Source organism: Artibeus jamaicensis, unplaced genomic scaffold (assembly GCF_021234435.1).
Source record: "Artibeus jamaicensis isolate MK-2021 breed Jamaican fruit bat unplaced genomic scaffold, CSHL_Jam_final scaffold_369, whole genome shotgun sequence".
NCBI classification, from domain to species: domain Eukaryota; kingdom Metazoa; phylum Chordata; class Mammalia; order Chiroptera; family Phyllostomidae; genus Artibeus; species Artibeus jamaicensis.
In genome coordinates this window covers 3,061,825-3,080,937 of record NW_026522042.1, presented here as the reverse complement: position 1 = coordinate 3,080,937, position 19,113 = coordinate 3,061,825, and positions in this window count along the sequence as shown.

Below are 19,113 nucleotides of genomic sequence, written 5' to 3'. Positions count from 1 at the left end.
TTTTTTGGACCAGGTATTCTTGGCCGAATATCATTTAGCACAAGGATTGAGTGCTACGGACGTGAATATCTCACAGATTATTGACTAGGTATTGAACAAGCGTAGGCCGGTCGGCGGCGGCCAGATCAGGTGGGCACAGGAAACACCGTGCTGGCAGTGACTGCCTAGTCAGGCTGCCTAACAGAGTTCTGGAAGGTTTCAGACTTTACCCTAAAGTGGGCTGACACCCACCTGTGGTTTTGCCAGTTCACTGCAGCACCTCCCAAAAGCAATGGGTGGCCCACTCGCCAGCCCCAGCGATTCCTTTACAAACACTCTTTGTATAATAGTCCACAGTGAAAGGCTTTTACTGCAGCCCAGACTGGTACAGCTCGGTTGGTTGGGGGAGGTCCTGCAAAGTGCAAGGTCGCCGTTTCAATCCCAGGTCAGGGTACATGCCTGGGTGGCAGGTTTGTCCCTGGTCAGGTCGTGTACAAGAGGCAACCGATCAATGTTTCTCTCTCACATCAATGTCTCTCTTTCTCTCTCTCTCTCTTTCTCCCTTCCTCACTCTCTATAAGTAAATAAACAAAATCTTTTTAAAAAATGCTTTTACGGTAAGTCACCCAACACGTCCCTTCTCTTTTGAAAAGAGCCCATTAGCGAACAAAGTCCCATGAATGAAATGTCTCTTGCCAAATTCGACACCCACTCTAACTTGACAAATCTGAGCTTTGAGGGCGAGCTAAGACATTTGGGACTCTGTGACCTGACCTCACTTCCTATGTTGGAGGGGAAATTAATACTGACCCTCATTTGAAAATCCCCGAAGATTTTTCAGATACTGCAAGTCCTCTTCAAACCAAAGGCTGGAAAAGAAGCATAAATAAATCAAAATATGTGGGACTTGTTTTCTTTAAAATGTACATTAGTTTTTTAAGTTCAGACAAAGGTCATTTGAAAAATTCTCAGAGTGGCACTGGCCAAGAACATGTATATCTCATGGGACTGTGGTCAGAAGTTCTTGATTTCCCGTGTGCACATGTGTACATGATATAGTAATTCTACTTGTTGCCTTTGAAGGGTGTGCTAGGGAACAAAGGCAATACGAAAGCCTGAACACCTACGGCATGGTTATCAGTGTGGACATGGGGACAAAATGGGGCCACATATAAAACCTGACCAGCTGGGGGGGGGGCCTGCATGATGGCCTTACAAACTCAGAGAAAGTCATAGAAAGTAACCACATAGAGAGGTCTGAAATTATTTTAAAACCTTCTAGCTAAAAGCAGGCCATGGCGAGCAGCCATGTCCTAGGCTGGAATCTTCCCCAACAAAAGTCAGCCTCTACCTTAACTGGGCCGCCTGTTGTCTTTCTGGATCTACAGTGACGCAGCTCTGCAATGTCAGAGTTCCTTTCTCTGGACCCTCAAAGCACAGATAAGCACCGGGGGAGACCACAGATCCGCTCCAGGTTACTGCTGTCCTGCTGATGGCCGACTGTGCATCGCCCGCACTCAGAGTGTAAAAGAAGCACGTGTCTATCATTTCACTTTTCTCCCAACCCCAGAGGTTTCCCTGCTTTGCTTTCTCCCACCACCTAGTCTATCACTAGTGAGTTTCATGAAACCCCCTTATGGCTCTTCCTTTAATTGTAATGCACAGAATAAGGTGTTAAACTGCCATTATCTGGAGCATTTTCTCAGTCTGTTGGACTGTTGCTTCCTGGCAATTATCGTGAGGTTGGCTCAGATAAACTCATACAGATTCCTACAGGTTTGGATATTTCTTACACTGAAATTACTTGGTGTAGTCAGCAGGATTCCAAAGCCCACCCAGGACCTCTGGAATCCCGGACCTCCCGGTGTGTGAGGTCTGAGCCCTAGGCTGTGTTTGAACTGTTGTTATTTTAAATCCTCAAGGTGGAGCTAAGGTTAAGGGTTGACAGAACCCAGGCTAAGGCTGGGCTGGAGGAACAAATGGGTGGCTGGTTTTCAACTTCAGCTTTTCCATTGGAATTGCTTTGAAAGTCTTCAGGACAGATTCTAGGGATTTCAAAATAAAACTAAAATTCACACAGGAAATTGTGTCTCCAAGGCCGGAGACCCCCAGACCCCAGCCCTCACAAACACTCCTCGTAGGAAGCCTTCACTTACAAGGACTTTACCAAGATGAAAAGACTTGACTAGAAATGATAAAATTTAAAATGGCCAAAATGCAGTTTTCTTTCAGTGCCTAAATTAATTTGGGGGGTGCAGGGGGTGCAACATTGGAAACTGCTGGCTCAGAAACTAAACTGAAGGAATGGGAAGCGTATTTATTTGGAAATTAAAAGCTTCTAGAAGGAGCACAGATAAATTCTTTATTAAAAAAAAAAGAAGTTGGCTATTTTAGAGGCTGTCTGTGAACTAAGGTTTCTGAAGCTAAACAAATGCTAATTCCTCATTCCTCCCCCTTCTGCAGCTCCTCTCCTCCGTTTTCTCCCCGAGGGCTCTCGTCCACACTCCCCTCCTCCCTCTCCTCCCTCCCCCCCTTCCATCTTCTCATCTCTGCTTCCACTCCCGACTGACCCAGGGGAAAAAGAGAACGGGAATTCAGAGGAGGGTGAACCAGAAGTTCCAGCAGCTCCCTGTGCAGAAAAGCTGGCCTAGGGCGGAGAGGAACCGGCAATTGTATACGTTCCTTGGATGAGAACAGAGAAGTAAGGAATCTACCTAAAGGTTTCCCCAGTTTTCCCTGGGACACTGGCGGGTTCACAAAGGAATTGAACTTAACTGTTGGACTATGTAAACCTGGCTATCCAATTAATACATCCACTGTTTCCTGGGATTTCTGATAGAGGGTTTTGTTCCTGTTAAGAAATGATTGTAGGAAACCGGGATGGGATTTAGAAGAAAAGAAAAACAAAAGAGAAGCAAGCACGGGCTGCTCCGAGGACCGTGGAAAAGGCGTTTCCCCTTGTCCTTACTAGTAGTTCAGGACAAATTAAAATCACCACGAAAAGTGAAAATTACTGAGGCCCACTGTATTTGTTCTTAACTATCTAATGAAGTTTCCTCCCCCTTCGAGCCAAGGCTTCTTCATATCTAATCGTACGATGTCTGCTATAAATCAAACCATTTCCTCCCAACTAGGAAATGTTATGTGCAATACATCATATAGTTTTGCCCATCAAATCTGCCCCATCTCACCTGATAAAGCAAGATTTTCTCAAAACCAATGACACCCACCCATCCTTTTTCCAGAAGGCTGAACTGTATCTTAAGAAATCAGTAAATCGGACCCTGGACCAATTTTACGAAAGGAAATTCCCCAAGAGGAAAAAAACCTTGAGGCTGCCTGTCTGCAGCAGGGACATTCCCGTCCAACTCAGGCCTTTTCCGGTGGCCGATGTCCTTCGTGCACAAGCTGGAACACAGCCCACCCCACGAGGTTACTCAAAACGGCACAGGTACTTCCACGCACAAGCCCCTGTAACTCCCCTTCCCTCGGGGAAAGAGCTCCTCCGTGGAAAAGCAAGGAGCCTTAAGCAGACTCTCATAGAGCCGTTTCTCCCGAGCATCCTGTAGCTCCAAACCCATGGACCCCATCATCATCTCTTCCTGTGGACTGCCATTGTGTCCAGTCCTAGATTTACATGGTGCCTTTTTCAGCAATCCAGCAGAAAGAGACAGAAGTACCTCGTTGCTGTCACTGGGGAAGGTGACAAGTTTACGTGGATAGTAAAGCCCCAGGGATATACGGAGAGTCCCACTGTTGTCTTAGATACTAACAGCTGATTTAAATGATGTTACATTCTGCAGAGACTCCACTCTAATCCAATATGAGAGTGACGTAGTTTCTGCTAGAGGAAATCACTAGACTCCCAGGAGGACACACTCTTCCCGTGACAAAGGCAGCCGTAAAGGAATTAGGAAATGGCGTGAGGAGCTCTGGCTGTTTGCCCCAGGCCCCCAGGTAGAATACTTCAGTTATCTATCATCTAGTTAACCCTGAAAGACTCCGAGGAATCCTATCTTTTCCTCCACCAAAAACCAAGAGATCAGTTAGAGGATTCCTGGGTTTGACTGGATGTTGTCCCACCTGGATTCCAAGTTTTTATTAGTGGCCCAGCCTCTGTATCTCTTACTAAACTCCAGTTGACCTGGACGATGCAGTGAAACCCAGAAAGAAAATAGGCTGTAACATCTCGAAGGAATTATCTCATTCCTGGGCACCTTAATTATAAACTGTCTTACCCTCGATACATGAAAAAGGGAAATACTTCAAGAAGTGTTAACTCAGAGTGCTTGTGCCAGACCTGCAGGCTGTTAAGGTCAGGGCTAGACTCAGTGGTCACAGGGTCCTTCCCTGCTGTAGACATGCGGTGTAAGCGAACAGACCAGATTGGTACGGCTCTCCTTTGTTCTGTTCCCCACTCTGTTGAATGTCCCCTGAATTCTCATCACATTCAACACTTCTGTCAGTCCACTGGCTCTGGCCTTCAGCACCTAACTTTACTTGAACTTGATATAACAGTCTTAACCCAGCGACTCGGCTACTTTCTTTGCAGGATCAAAACATCCACGACTGCATTTTGTTCACTGACCACCTTCTTGCTCCTAGCAATGGTTTACAGGAAACTCCTTGATAATGCTGACTTAATTTGGTTTACAGATGGATCTTTGGGAGATAAACAGGGATATTACCAAGCTGGCTATGTAATTTCCTCTCCAGTGGACGTAATCAGAAGTTTTTATTTACAAGTCTAACTAGTTTTTCTGACTGGGACTTGTCAGTTGACCAAAGATCAAACAGCCCGTACTTACTCTGATAACAGCTGAGCCCTGGGTGCACCTCACAACTTTAGAACATGGTCGAAGCCAGGCAGCCCATGAAGAACGGAAAGTAGGCTGCCAAATTATTAGACGGTGTACTGAATTGGAAATAGTGGGCAATTATCGAAATTCTAGGACTTTCTAAAGTTGCCAGCAGGGAAGCAAACGGAAATTATTTAGCTGATGCTGCAGCATGAAACAGCCAAGTTGTCCAGACCTGAGCAGGCTCCTGGCTTCCTATAAAATCGATAGATGACTCCCGTTTAGAGTTCCCTGGACAGCTGCAGAGGAAGGGAGGGCGAGGCGGCAGAGGGGGAGGCTTTGCTCCAGGCAAACGGATGAGGCGTGCACCCAACTGGAAACCAATCTTATCTACAGGGGCTTAATTACCTACACTTGAACATGGGCGTGAGCAAACACATGGAAGTCCTGAAAGATGATTTCATATTGTTTCATAAACAACATCACTGCCCCTGTAGCTCATAAAGTGTATAACAGATGTTCTGTCTGACCAAACACAAACCTGGAAAAGCTCTCCATGGGTCCCAGAGACATTCCCCGCCGCCTGTAGATCCATCTGAGGTATGGTAATTGGATCTTATCCAAATATCACCATCTCAAGAATACAAATATATTAGTTATAATTTTGTATGGGTTGAGGCATTCCCTTGTAGGAGAGAAACGTCTTATGGTAGGTAAATTATTAGAATATATACATATATATTTATGTATATATATATATAAAATTTCTAATTGGAGGATTCCCTCTGAGTTACAGTGACTCTTTTTACTAGACAAAAAAAATGCAATCTATTTGTAATATTTGGCCTATTCTATAGCATTTTTATTGTGCCTATCACCCCCAGTTCTCTGGATTGGTAGAATATATGAATGGTACAATTAGAACTAGCTGGGCAAATTTTCAGAAGCCTTTACTCTCCCTTGACCAAAAGCTCTCCTTGTAGCCCCTCAACCTGAAATCAGTGGTAAACACAGCCTTTCTCCTTGTGAAATAAGGAGAAAGTCACCAGCCACCGTATCAATCTGTGTGAAGGGACATGAATCAACTTTACTGAAAGGACACAATCTGCATTGTTTTGAAGGGCTCATTCACCAGCTTATTGGGATGAATAAATTAGTAACATTCACTTCACAGTGTTCTCCTGGGAGACACAGACTTGAAAGACCATGACTTACAACCAGGAGATTTTGTCCAATGGAACAGACATTGACTAAAGACTGTCTCTCCCACATTGTTGAAGGGGACCTTACTGGGTAGGTGCCCAGCTGCCAACGGGCATCTGCCCCGGTCTCTGACACTTGCCCCCACCTGCAGCAGAGATCAAAGACTCCCGAGGACTCAAAGCCACGGACACCAGCGATAGACAGTGACCCCAAACCATCAACAAGGCCTGTATCCCCACAAACTGATGTTGGGCCTCATTTATTTGTTTGTCTTTACCTGTCTGCTGATACTAATAATAACAATTGTACTTGTTCTTTAGGCCTCTCTCAAACCTTGTGACTATAGCCTGTTAATAATTGCTGAAGCTGTATAATTGTTTTTTAATCTGCAATGCTCTTTTTATGGCTTCTCTTTTGAAATCTAGGAGAAATGCTACTACAAAAGGAAGGAAAAGGATGCGTGCATTTTTAAGAGAATTTGAAAAAAAAGCAGTTTGTCCTAATAAGCTGGTTATGATTAAACGAGAGGGGGAAAGTCAAGCTAAGAACAAGGGAAGTTGTAAGAAGTTCGTGGAAAAGGAATATGAAGTAAGGAATTATATGTAAAAACACTGGAACCCAATTATGGGAATGTGCTTACCCCCTGACCCAACAGGGACAACTGACTATGTTAATTCAGACAGGAGCTGAACTAACTATGTTAACTCTGAGATTTCAGAAGATTACTGTGATTGACAGCGTTGTGTTCCTACAGCTTTGGCTGAGATTAACACTTAGGCTACAGCTTCCCGTTGCGTAACTAGCAGTATCAGATCAGCGACAGCGTCCCAGCGTCGCGGTGGGAGTGGGTGGGCCGTGGGAAACAGGGGCCCACCTCGCAGTCCCATCGGGAAAACTGAGCAGGTGTGTGGTGCGCCCTCGGACCGTGTGAGATGCAAAACACAGGAGAGCGAGGCCGGAAACAGGACCTGGACCACGACAGCGTGTGGGTTAGAAATGATCCAGGGCGTGTTTCTCAATAAAGGCCCGTAATACCTGACTGCCTGCCATTTGCCTGCTGTTCACTTAAAACAATTTAGCCTTGACTTCCATTCAAGGTCACGGTGTCACCCTTTCCCCAGTGGCCCATCGTTCAGCAAGACCAACGCTGACACTGAGACACCCCAGGAATGAGCCTTCCTAGCACCAGAGGACCTTGTTATTCAATCAGTCGGTCATCAATGTACCCTTTGGGTTGACTTGTGACTCAAAGGGGGACATGTGGACAAAACGGAGCCACATATAAAGCCTCACAAGTTCAAGGTTCCTGTGTGATGGGCTTACACCCTCAGAGACCTGAAGTAACCACAGGGTGGTCTGAAACTAACAACCATCTAACTAAAAGCAAGACATGGCGAGCAGTCACGTGGGGAATCTCCCCCAACGAAAGCAGTCTCTGCCTTACCTGAGCCTGTCTGTAGTTTTTGTGCATTTACGGTAACACACCCCTGGAATGTCAGATTTCCTTTTTCCAGACCCTCAAAGCACAGCACCGCCCAGGGGGAGACCACAGATCCCCTCACTGTTACTGCTGCCCTGCTGATTCTTCATCACCTGCGCCCGCCCGTGTAAAAGAAGCACGTGTCTATCATTTCACTTTTTATCCAATCCCAAAGGTTCCCCTACCCTTGGCTTTCTCCCGCCTCCCTAATCTATCACCAGTGGATTTTATGGAACCCACTTACATCTTTTTCCTTTGATCGTAATATATAAAATGCGGTGAAAAACTGCCATTTTCCAGAGCATTTTCTCAATCTGTTGAGGTTTTGCTTCCAGGCAATTGTCATCGGTTTGGCTCAAATAAGCTCATAAAAATTCTTAACAGGTTTGGACGTTTCTTACATCGGCATGACTATAGAAGTCCCAAAGATTTCCACGTGAGTTTGGAAAGACAACTCCCCTAGAGTGAAACCTGGGTCGACAGAACAGCACAGTGACCTGGAACTTCTCACTTCCCTTTTGCAGTTGGCAGAGGCGTTCTCTGGAGCTGCGCCCTCCCACGGAGCTGCCTGCTCCTCCCAGGCAGCTATGGGGTAACTGAAATTTGACTGGGGCTGAAGAACTGAATTTGGATGTAATTAAATTTTAAGTGTTTTCAATTTATATACCTTCCTGTGGCTAGTAGCTTCCATAGTGAACAGTGAGCTCTGCAGAACAGGAGTACTCTTCTCCTTAAATAAATCTCTATAACAATAATAATAGTAACCAGCAATAATAATGCTAAATACCTAACATTTGTTAAGCACCTAGGACTTGACCCGTTTATTCCACGGGGAGCCAATTTCCACCATCATCCATGTCCTGAGTGTCTGTAGAATTACTCTTGACAAGTTCCTTTTCTAATACAAATAGAAATGACTCAGGTGTTAAGTACAAGGAGACTCCTCCAAAACTGGAATTATCGTCCCCTTGTAGTACAGGCTGCCCCTGCAAGGTGGGTGCTCTGGGGACCCATCCATATTTGTGTACCAACTGGTGTTGTTGTGAGAGGCTGCATTTGGCTCCAGCAAATTTTTTTTAAAGACCCTTTCACTGCATTTGCCCATTTTATGATGGGTGATTTAGGAGCACACCTGCCCACACTGCACTGAGTATTCAGCAGTTTTTGACCAAAAAACAGCATGACCCTTGTGCCCCTCCCTCCCTTTTTACCCAGTCTCACCCCAAGCCACTCTTTTTGTTTCCCCGGAGGAAAAATGTCCTCAAAGGGAAACGTTTTGCCATTGTGGAGATAGTGAAAACCAAAAGTGGCAGAAGCACTAAAAGGCACCAAAACCAATGAGTTCAAAAACCGTGTTGAACAGCAGGAAAAGTATCTCCAAATGGAGAGTGCTTGGAAGGTGACTGAAATTTAAACATGTGAGAATAAATACCTGACTAGTTAGGGGCACTGACCTCTTTTCCCGTAGACTGTCAATTAAAAAGATGAAAAAAGCCAACCCAACAATAGCTGCCTTGTGTGAATAAAGCAAAATCACACCTATTTTTCATCAGATCAGCAAAAATATAACATACATTATCTTTTTGAATTAGTTTATGGGCGCCATGAGTTGGAGAAGGTTGAAGATCAGAGTGAAGCCTTTCCCGATTGCCACTATCTTTTTTTTAAGATCTTATTTATTTATTTTTAGAGAGAAGGTAAGGGAGGGAGAAAGAGAGGGAGAGAAATGTCAATGTGTGGTTGCCTCTCATGCACCCCCTACCGGGGGCCTGGCCCACAACCCAGGCATGTGCCCTGACCGGGAATCCAACCAGCAACCCTTTGGTTCACAGGCCCGTGCTCAATCCACTGAGCCACACCAGCCAGGACTGGTTACCCCTATCTTAAAATTCTCTACAAAACTTCTGCTACCTGCTTTTTCCTCTATTTTAATTTTAGTTTCTCCATAAAACTTATCATAATCTAATACCCTGTTTTTCTCATTTAAAAATGTTCCAAATCTCTCCATTAACACCAGGTTCAGCAGCATGGGGATCTTCTCGTTTGTTCATAACTGTGTCCCCAGCGTACACAAGACCGGGCAGGCAGCAGCCACAGACAAATATCGGCTCCACAAATTCATGAAGTTTTCCGGGTGGAGATTTGATTAAAGAGAAGTTGCTAAACCTCTGCAAGTTTATTGTTGTGACAGAGCTCGCATGCACTTAAGCTGTTTTGCTTATTTTCAAAGTCGCCCTTCCCAATTCCAATTCCCAAGAAGTGGCTCACAGCTACCTATTGTTTCTAAGAGGATTTCTTTCTCTCTCGGCTAAGAGCGCATGGGTCTGCCTTGGCCGCACCTGGAAAATGTGGACGCCTGGAATCCTACAGCTGGAAGGGGCCTTGGGGTACCCACTCCAGCGGCTCCGAACTATGTTCCCACAATAGCCTGACCAAGTTTTCCCACCATGAAATTTAAGAATGCAGCATTTCTTTTCAATTTGCAGAGACAGAAATTTAACAGAAATTACTTTCTCAATTTTTTCTCTAATAGATTTCTTTAAGATGTTGGTCCTGTGGTCACTTATCAACTAATGAGTTCTAACAAACATCAAAAATTGATAAATAAGCAGCAAACAGATGAAGCTAGAAAAGTCCAGAGAAGTTTTTTTGCAACAGCTTGGTTTATCTTAGGTGCACGTAAATGGCAGTGATTGCATTTTGCCTCTGTATAACCATATTTTCTACTAGTTCAACTTCCCCTACTGTGTCTGAAAAGTTGAAGATCATGTTTTCATGGTGTCCCACTAGGAATGTATGAATGGCCTCTGGTAAGCAGAGCTTCCACTGCAGTTTCTCTCAAACCCACCAGTATAAGGACTTCCAGTCCAGTCCCTTAATTCCACCTACTCTGCAATTTTCCCTCAAAACAGGTGCCCGGACTCACAAGGCTAAGGACAAAAATAGATGAGGTAATAAACGTTTTCTGCTTACCTCCTTTTTCCCATTTCAGGTCTCAAGGATTCAACCCACTGTTTTCAAGTTCTCAGCACTTAGCGGACTTTGTGGGGTTCTCTATGGAAGGAAGCGCCCGTCTGTTGGGAAGGATGGGGGTGCCTGGCCCGCAGCACCCTCTCTGCGCCCCACAAACTCTGTTTCTAATTGCTGTGTAACATGCTTTTAGAGAGAGAGAAAGTCGCAAAACTACTCAGAAATATAAAGGGAAATGTTTACCCCGTTTTCTCTCAGACAGGGGCACAACCCCGAGACCCGGGACCTGCTCCCAGCTCCCAGCTCCCAAACGGGTTTTCCTTGAAGAATTTGGAAGGGGCGGGAGGGGGGGGTGCCATAGAAAAATTAGAGGATTTCCAATGGTAAAATATTCTAAATTTCTGGCTTCCTCTAAACCACTGGAAGCCATTGCTACACTAAGCCCACATTCTTGAAGATAGAGACCCCCAGGATCCAAGTAGCGACCATTCTCTTCGTCCGAGGCCTGCAGTTGCCTGTTCACCCAACTCTCTTCTTTCCTTTTTCACCACCAAGGTCAGTTCCCATCATTTATCGAATTTTATCTGCATTTTTATTTCTTTATAGTAAAATGTCTCTCTATGTCCATGTAACCATTAAGAATGAAGGAAAAAAACAAACTGAGATGGTAATGAAATTTTTTAATGAAAAGAACCCCATTTATTCTGTAGAAATGAAGAATACTCCCGTATATGTGTTAATATGCATGTGATGTGTGTCTGGGGGAAACAACATTTTTTTTCAGACTCCAGTCTGTGGCTTTATTTGAGTTTGTATTTTCTGTTTTACAGTCATGGTTACTGACTTACCTCATACGTAGTAACTGAAAGCCGCCCACTTCCTGTTTGCTTTTTCCCCTGAAAACTATTTATTACCCAGGCGACTGATACACCCTAGACGTGTGTCCTGCCTAATGTCTCGGAAACTTCCTTGCTCGCCACCTGCCCGCCTCCACAAACACTTACAAACCATGTGCTCCGGGCCATAGGTCTAAACCCTTCCTGCAGGGGAGTTGCCATCCTTTGTGACATTCCTAGGCACAAAGAAGGTCACAGTCAAGATCAGTCTAGATTCTGAATCTAGATTAACATCAACAGCGACTTTCAGACATATTTGGTGGTTCCTGCTGGGTCTGTGCCCCTTCTGTCACAGAGCTGCACAGGCCATGAAGTTTACGGTGTTCACATCTCTCCGGAACCCAAGACTGTGCGCCAGCTTGCGGAGAAAGGTTCTCTGCAGCTTCCTCCGTTTCTCCGTGTGGGACACGCGCAGATGTGCCAGATTGGTGATCATCAGGGAGATCTCGAGGCTTGCCTCCCAAGGATTTCTACCAAAACTGAAAGTATGCTTCGTATTTTCTGTAACTTGAGAACTTCTTGCGAATTTGGACCTTCGCTTATATCAACGTACCTTAAATTGGGACATCCTATGACTTCACAGAACTCAGGGAAGGTGAGAAAAAGGAACTGAATCCCCATTGACTCAGCTTGCAAGTTGGCTTTGCATCAGAATGTTTCACTTCCTTGGAGAGAACCAAGCTGTCCTTGTCTGGTCTGGGTTCGTTTTTGTTTTTCCTTATGACTGTTTAATTGGTGGTGTTCTTTTCTGATACCAGTCAGAAACCCCCATGCCATGATTGGATCGGTCTGACAAGCTGGTTCTAACAGCTTCCTTAACTCAAAAAAAAAATTCCTCCCATCCGCACAGTTTAATTCTCTTTAACACGCCTTCACCTGTTAGCCAGCTGACAGCAGAGAAATTGGCAAGTCGTTCATATTGTGCGGTAATTCCTGCGTACATGGGTAAGGTGCGGTCGCGGGCACTCGTGGGATTTCTACTGCCTGGAACGCCCAGGGTCATGTCACGAATGCACCTGACTTGTGGGGCTCACAGCAAGACTGGCCCGATCGTTTGGACCCCAGGACCCCGCATTCTTCTGGACCCTGTGAATGAAACTGTTGAAAGCTTCTTAGGTCTCTTTCAACAAGATGCTCCATCTGAAAGAAGTAAAATCAGCTTTTTGCTGGCAAATACTTCTTTCATCATCCCCTTCCTAAAACGTGGCTAACAACTGCAGTCAGCCTGCCCTGGGAGTCAGGTGGCCGCAGCGGATGTAACTCGGACTAGTTCTTCCAGACCTCCGCTCCTCTCGCTTCCCCCAGGCTCGCGGGCCACTTTCTTCCAGGCTGCGTCCTCCCTCAGCCAAAACAGAAGCAACAGGAAAAAAGTGCCACCTCATGAGCCCATGGTTTCCTATAACTCACTCGAAACCAGCGGTGAAATCCTAGGCAACCTGAAATAAACACATATCAATACAACCGTGCTCACAATCTCTATTTGATCAATGACTCTAGTGACCATGGGCAGAAACACAATTTTAAACCAGCTCAGCTGGTTTGTCGCTGTGTGTGGTCTAAGAATTCTAATTTCTTTCTCTGTATTTTCTCTGGCTGTGGATACGGGCGCTGCCCATAACTGTGCTACAAGTTAGAAATTTATCTTCCATACTGAATTCTCTCTTACTCTTTGTTTTTTTAATTTAATCTTTATTGTACTTTTTCCCATTACCCTGAAGTCCTGACACTAGTTTAAATTATAATGTTTAAGTCTGATTTTGTGAGTTTCTTTATTATTTCAGCTCTTGGCCTTTACTATTCCTTGGGTTTTCCTAACTACTAGGCCCAGCTCAGGAAGCATCATTTAAAATTTCTATAATCCACAGTTGCTTCCCGGGAATCTATGGAGAAGATGACATTGGAAATGGACTTCAAGGATGGCTAAGTTTCTAATGAGCAAGCATGGGGCAAATGTATGTTGATTTTTCTATTTTCGAGATCCCCCGGATATGCAGGTTTCCTGGGCTGCCAGCGAGTGGCCTTGTTTGTCACCTGGCAGGCTCACTTCATAAGCCATCGAGCAGAGAGCTGCCACCTTCCCGGCCGGACCCCGTGGATCTGGGCTGCACACATGAAGCGAGGGCCTCATCCTTGAACGACGAACTTGTCGTGCCTGAGTCAATGAGACTGTCCTCACATGCACCACTCCGAAAATGCAAGCTGTTTGGTTGTATCATCAGGTTGTTCAACTATATGCTGAGAAAGGAGAACAACTTTTACTGTCCTTCTACAAATAACCATGTCCTTATTAACATGACAGAGAGAGAAGGAGACAAAGAGGAAGACGAGAGTCACAGGATTTATTTCTGTATTCTGAGGTCAGTGGGAACAAGAAAGCATTCAAAGAATGTTCTGCCAAATTAACGATTAAAGGAAGATTAAGAATACAGAGAAAGGAGACAAAAAACTATACTTGAAAAATAACTAAATAAAATTAATTTAAAAAAAAGAATACAGAGAAAGGGTGTTCAGCTTGGGTCTTATCTTTCTTCACCATTTACCGATGGGCTTCTCAGGCCTCAGCTGGTGTGTGTGTACTCGGGGGTCCCAGCGTCTGCGGAGCTGTGACTAGCCTGCTGCGGTGTGATCTGACCGCACTGTGTGCCCATGACCAGGCCCATTAAAATCTTGTTTATAACAACAAGAACTGGATGCAACCAAAGGGGCCAATGGAAGAGGGCATGGTGGAGCTGTGCAACAAAATACAGTAATTAAAGATAATCTGTATGCCACCTCCAATGGCATAAAAATAAGTCCATGATGAAGAACAGATTATATGAAATTACATAATGAAGAAATAAAGTACAAGAACACAGTATGCACAGCATGATCACATTGTCATGAATATCTATGTGGACATACATACATCATAAGTTTTAAAGACTCTACGTGTTATTAACGGGTTATCACTTGATGGCAAGACAAGGTATTATTTTATTTTTACTCATTGTATGTTGTGTATAATTTGTTTACTTATTATATGACCTGTGTAATATTTATTTGTTGTCTGACTTGTATTATACAGACTTCTTTTGTATAAGGGGGAACATAAAGGTTATTGAAGTAAACACTTCCTGAGCAAAGAATTGTTCATTTAAACAATAAAACACGACCCATTTGATAAAAGCACGCCAGGAGTCTTTACTACCGCCCCTCTAGATGGATGGAGCACAGTTTTAAATGGCGTAGCAATAGATTTAGTTTCTTCTGTTTAAGGTAATAAAATGTCTTTCCCCTCCCCCCTCCCTCTTGGGAAGGCTAGATGAGTGGTAATCCTCATAAACAGACACATTAAATTGAACCCACAGCTTCTCAAAGCACTAATGAATCTGGCACCCCATTTCCAAAGCCAGATGTTTTCTCTGGGCACTTCACACCAGTGTTCCAGATTCCGTCTGGCTCGAAGCTGAACTCCGGTCACACGTCACCTCCACCTGATGGGCTTGTCTATAAATTCGCTGTGCAGGCCACAAACAAGAAACTGGAAACCAGTTGACCCGTGGATTTTCTTACTTGAGTCTTGAGAGTTCCATTTAACAACCAAATTGTTCATGCGATTTTATTTTGTCCAAGTATCCAGAGCCATTTAGACACAACTCCCAAAAGAAAATGCATGTCGACAAGCCTGAGGTCTTCACAGGCAGACTTCTGCAAAAGAGAAAGAGGCCACATTTTGAAAGGGAAACTGGTATTTTCAGACAAGCACACTGTTACTTAAAAAAATGTCTATTGTGAATGGGGAGATTCAGGAGGTATATAACCAAATCGTTAGCTATCCTTGTGGTTTAAAGCATGTTTAAGTGTAATTTGCCTAATCTTATCTTTTAAGGGAACTTTTGATAATGTAGAATATAGGGCCAGAGTCAATAATAATGAATAGAACAGAATAATAATGATGCTCCTGCCAGTGACTGAACTTCGCTTGCATCTCTTTGCTCCCTCCGGCTCCTACACCAGTGGCTCACTCTGCTGGCTCAAGTCGTCCTTCTGCTGACCCTCTGTACCCCCTTGGCCCCTGGGACAGAGATGAGAAACCAAAGGACGTTCCAACTTTCTGTTCTCTGCCTGTTTTCCTTCTTCCTACACCCCCACGTGTTCATGCCATGGCTCATTTTGGTTTATATTCACCGCTGCCAATAACTCACCTTCAAAGCAACTTACTCCTGGATTTATTCTTCCAACCTCACTTCTGTTCCGCATCCACACACACGCACCAGCCTTCTTGACCGAAGGCGTGTACATGCACGTGAATGTTTACTGTGTCTCTTCATGCAAACTTGGGTTTCTACTATGTGAGCTTCACGACTTTCTACTTCACTCGAACTTCACCAGGCCAGCTCACATTAGCCCAAAAATATATAAAATGTCACTTCCTCAGGCAGTTCTTTTCTGATTGCTCAAATGAAATAGCCACCAGCCCCTCTGTTACAATTATTTGTGTAATAGTTATTCCTGTGTGACAGGTTTTCTCATTTATTCATTTATTGTTTATTATTTATCTCTTCCCCCCAAGTAATAAGTAAATGTGGACTCTGTCGGTCCAATTTACTACCCGGGAAAGCCTTGGGACAATGAAGCTAACAGTCTTAAATCTGTCCCTACTCCTGCCTTACAATTGTGGGCACTGTCAGGGCCAACAGGAGGACAGATATAAGTAATCGCTTTTATTAACTTACGGTTAACAAAAAGAGCAAAACTCTACTGTAACCTAAAGTACAGTAGATAGATTCACAAGCTGCATGTTCACTTCGGTTTCACAAAAACAAATTCAGTAAAATTCACAACACGGTGTGACTTGAGGAAGCTCTTAGGCTGACATGGGTCACGGCACTTCCACTGGGTGCCCACCAGAGGCAGCCCCTCCGAGAAGCACCGCTCGGGTGGCAGGGGTGGGGCGGGGAGGCAGAGACGAGGGGCAGGACCACAGGCCCCGGTTCTCGGTCTGGAGAGTGATTCAATGTGCCCCTCAGCGGTGCCTGTGGTTTTTTTTGAATAGAGCTACTCTCGGCATGTGTGAAATATCAAATCTCCATGCCCGAATGTTCTCCTAACAAGACCTCACGGGTTTTTATTTGACATCTACTACAGGTCATTCGATTTCCTGTCAGTGTGGCTCGATGGAGCGAGCTACACAATAAGCCACGGCCAGGGACCGCTAGCTATTCAGTGTCACTCTGCCTCTCAACAAAGGCCACTGCGTCCTGTGTGACAGGAAGAAGGGTGGAGGCCTTGTGTACCAAACTTCCAGAAATCCTTGTTTACCAGGCCGACGCTTTGTGCGGTGTGTGGCTGCCCAGGGCTTTCCTCCGCAGGTCAGGGCTGCTTTCTGGGGACGTTATCTTTATAAAACACATGGACAGTTCTTCCCTTTTCTACGTAACAAGATATCTAAAACACACCCACACACATACCCACATCAGTGCTAAGGACTCTTATTCAGATAAAAGTTCTAGACTAGAGAAAAGATAGTATTAAGTGATAAATACTTTTAGAGTGGCTTACAATGTTTTGCACGTAGCAGGTCTTCCATAAGCATTTATTAAACCATTGAATCAAGAAACTAGAGCATGAGTTTCCTATATACTCTGCTGTTTAAGTTCTGAAGACTCTTCTAAGTTCCTGGATAATAAACATGTGTTTAACAGAAGCGACAGATCCTAGTGACAGGCAGACTCAAAGGACGCGTGTATGGCAAGCACGTGAAGTGACGAAGCCATTCTGCCGCCAGCCTGTGCCTCGGCTGCTTCCACCCCCGCACCTCTGCCCTCCTCAGTGTCCCTCTCCTGGTCCTTCCGCCCTCCACCAGCCTTGCCCAAAGGAAATGAAAGCCCTCACTGTCTTCTCCTTGACGACCAGATCTTTCACAGAGGAAACGAAAGCCCCAGCTTCCTGTTCCTGCGTGGAACGTCCCAGCGCCCCTCTGGTGCAGGCAGGGACTTCCAAAGCGAACTCGTGCTCCTGCTCGGTGCCCCCGGAGCAGGTACGGGTCTCCAGGGAGCACGGAGAGAATCTGCCTCCGCTGACGTGTCTGCTGAGGGGCCGGCCTGCCCTCAGCCTGTCCCCACCCTTCTTCGACTCGCCCTCCCTGTCCCTAGAACAGCACTCAGGCGAGAGGCTCACAGTCTGTGTTTATCAACAACCCAGCAACATCGGAAATTAAAGACCAGAGAGCCCCAGCTGAGACATTGTGACCCTCCCCTGTCTGAACTTGACAGACAGAACAGTTTTCAATGTGCTGAGCCATCAAGCAGGAGAAGTTCAGGGCGGCTCATTGAGCAGCAGAACAATCCAATATTTCCTTGGTGTGCAGGTCTCAGATTTCCTTTTCCAGCCACCGCAGACCTATCCTAGCTTTCCCTGCGTTCTGAAAGCACTTCATTCCGGAAGAATTGGATCTCGTTGGAGTCGTGGTGCCGCGTAGCAGCCCATTTGCCTGGGCCGGCCCCAGTTTTTGCCCCGACTTCCCGGAGAAGTGAGTCTGGACGGCAGTGTGGGAAAAGGAAGCGTTCCTGAAGCATGTTCGATGAGAGTTAATTACCTTCATATGAGCTCGGGTTGACATGACACCAGACAGATGCATGTTGAAGGAGGAATCCAGTGCCATTTGGTAACAGGTTTCCCCTGCAGAGAGAACACAAATATAACACCCGGCGGTTGTTTCAGATACACCTTTGATCACACTGAGGAGTGTTTACCACGTGAACCCCCAGTGTTAGTCAAGATTGAATATGGAATTTGGCTTCAAAATATGTTCACTTTATAGCAACGTTTTTCAGCATTTAGACCCTTCTTGTCTGGTGACTTCATCTCAGTGGAAAGTGCTCCCTGGTGCCGCGGGCGCAGCCAGAGTCCCCGGGCACCACCGGGATACTGCTAGTGACCTCGGAGAAGGGCCAATCTGACCATCGAAGTCCAGCCGAGAGGCCTGTAGCCCAGCAGGGTGCATCCCGGCCATGCTCACGGGAAATGAGCCCCAGGAACACTCCTCCGAGATTGTGGCCCTGACTTTGATTGGTTCTCGTAACTAACTGGGTCCTGGAGGGCCTAAAACTGGAGGGGCCTGGTCATCCCCACTCCCCACCCCCAGCACCACCCCCTGTCACGTGGAGTCCAGGGGCTGAGAACAGAATCGGAGGGAGGGTGAGGGGCGGGAAAGGACTCGCCTGGCCTAGTCAGGTGCCCACACCCATAATGCATCATCTTACCATTTGCAAGGACCAGGTCAAAGCTGTGAAAGGTCCGTTTGCCCAGCAAGTCAGGCAGCCAGGCTCAGAGAGTGCAGCACCGGGCATGGGGCTTCGTTACTCTCCATTGCTCCCCCTCCCAGGTCCACCCTCTGCCTTTCTTTCCTGGTCTGCTCTGTGGTCCAGGGTGTGCTGACCCGGTGAGTGGCATCACCCAGGTTCCCTTACCCTCTGGACAGTTAGGCCAGTGAGGTCCTTGGGCAGGACGCTGGCAAGCAGAAGGGAGAAGGTGGTCCCTGGGGCCCTTCCGGGCTCTCTCTGACCCCAGGCTCTGTCCCCACTCCCATCCCCTCTGGCTGCCTCCTTCTACAGGGACAGCTTCTACTGGGCACCCGCTCCCTTCCCAGACTCCAACTCTCACTGCCAATACCATCTCCTTTCTTTGTGCCCGCCGGGATGAGAATTGTTTCTGACCCAACCCGCCTTGCAGGTTCCCTCAGCCCTAACCACACCTGTAAATAGCCCTGTTATCGAACTCGATTCGAAGTCCAGGCTGGTTGTAA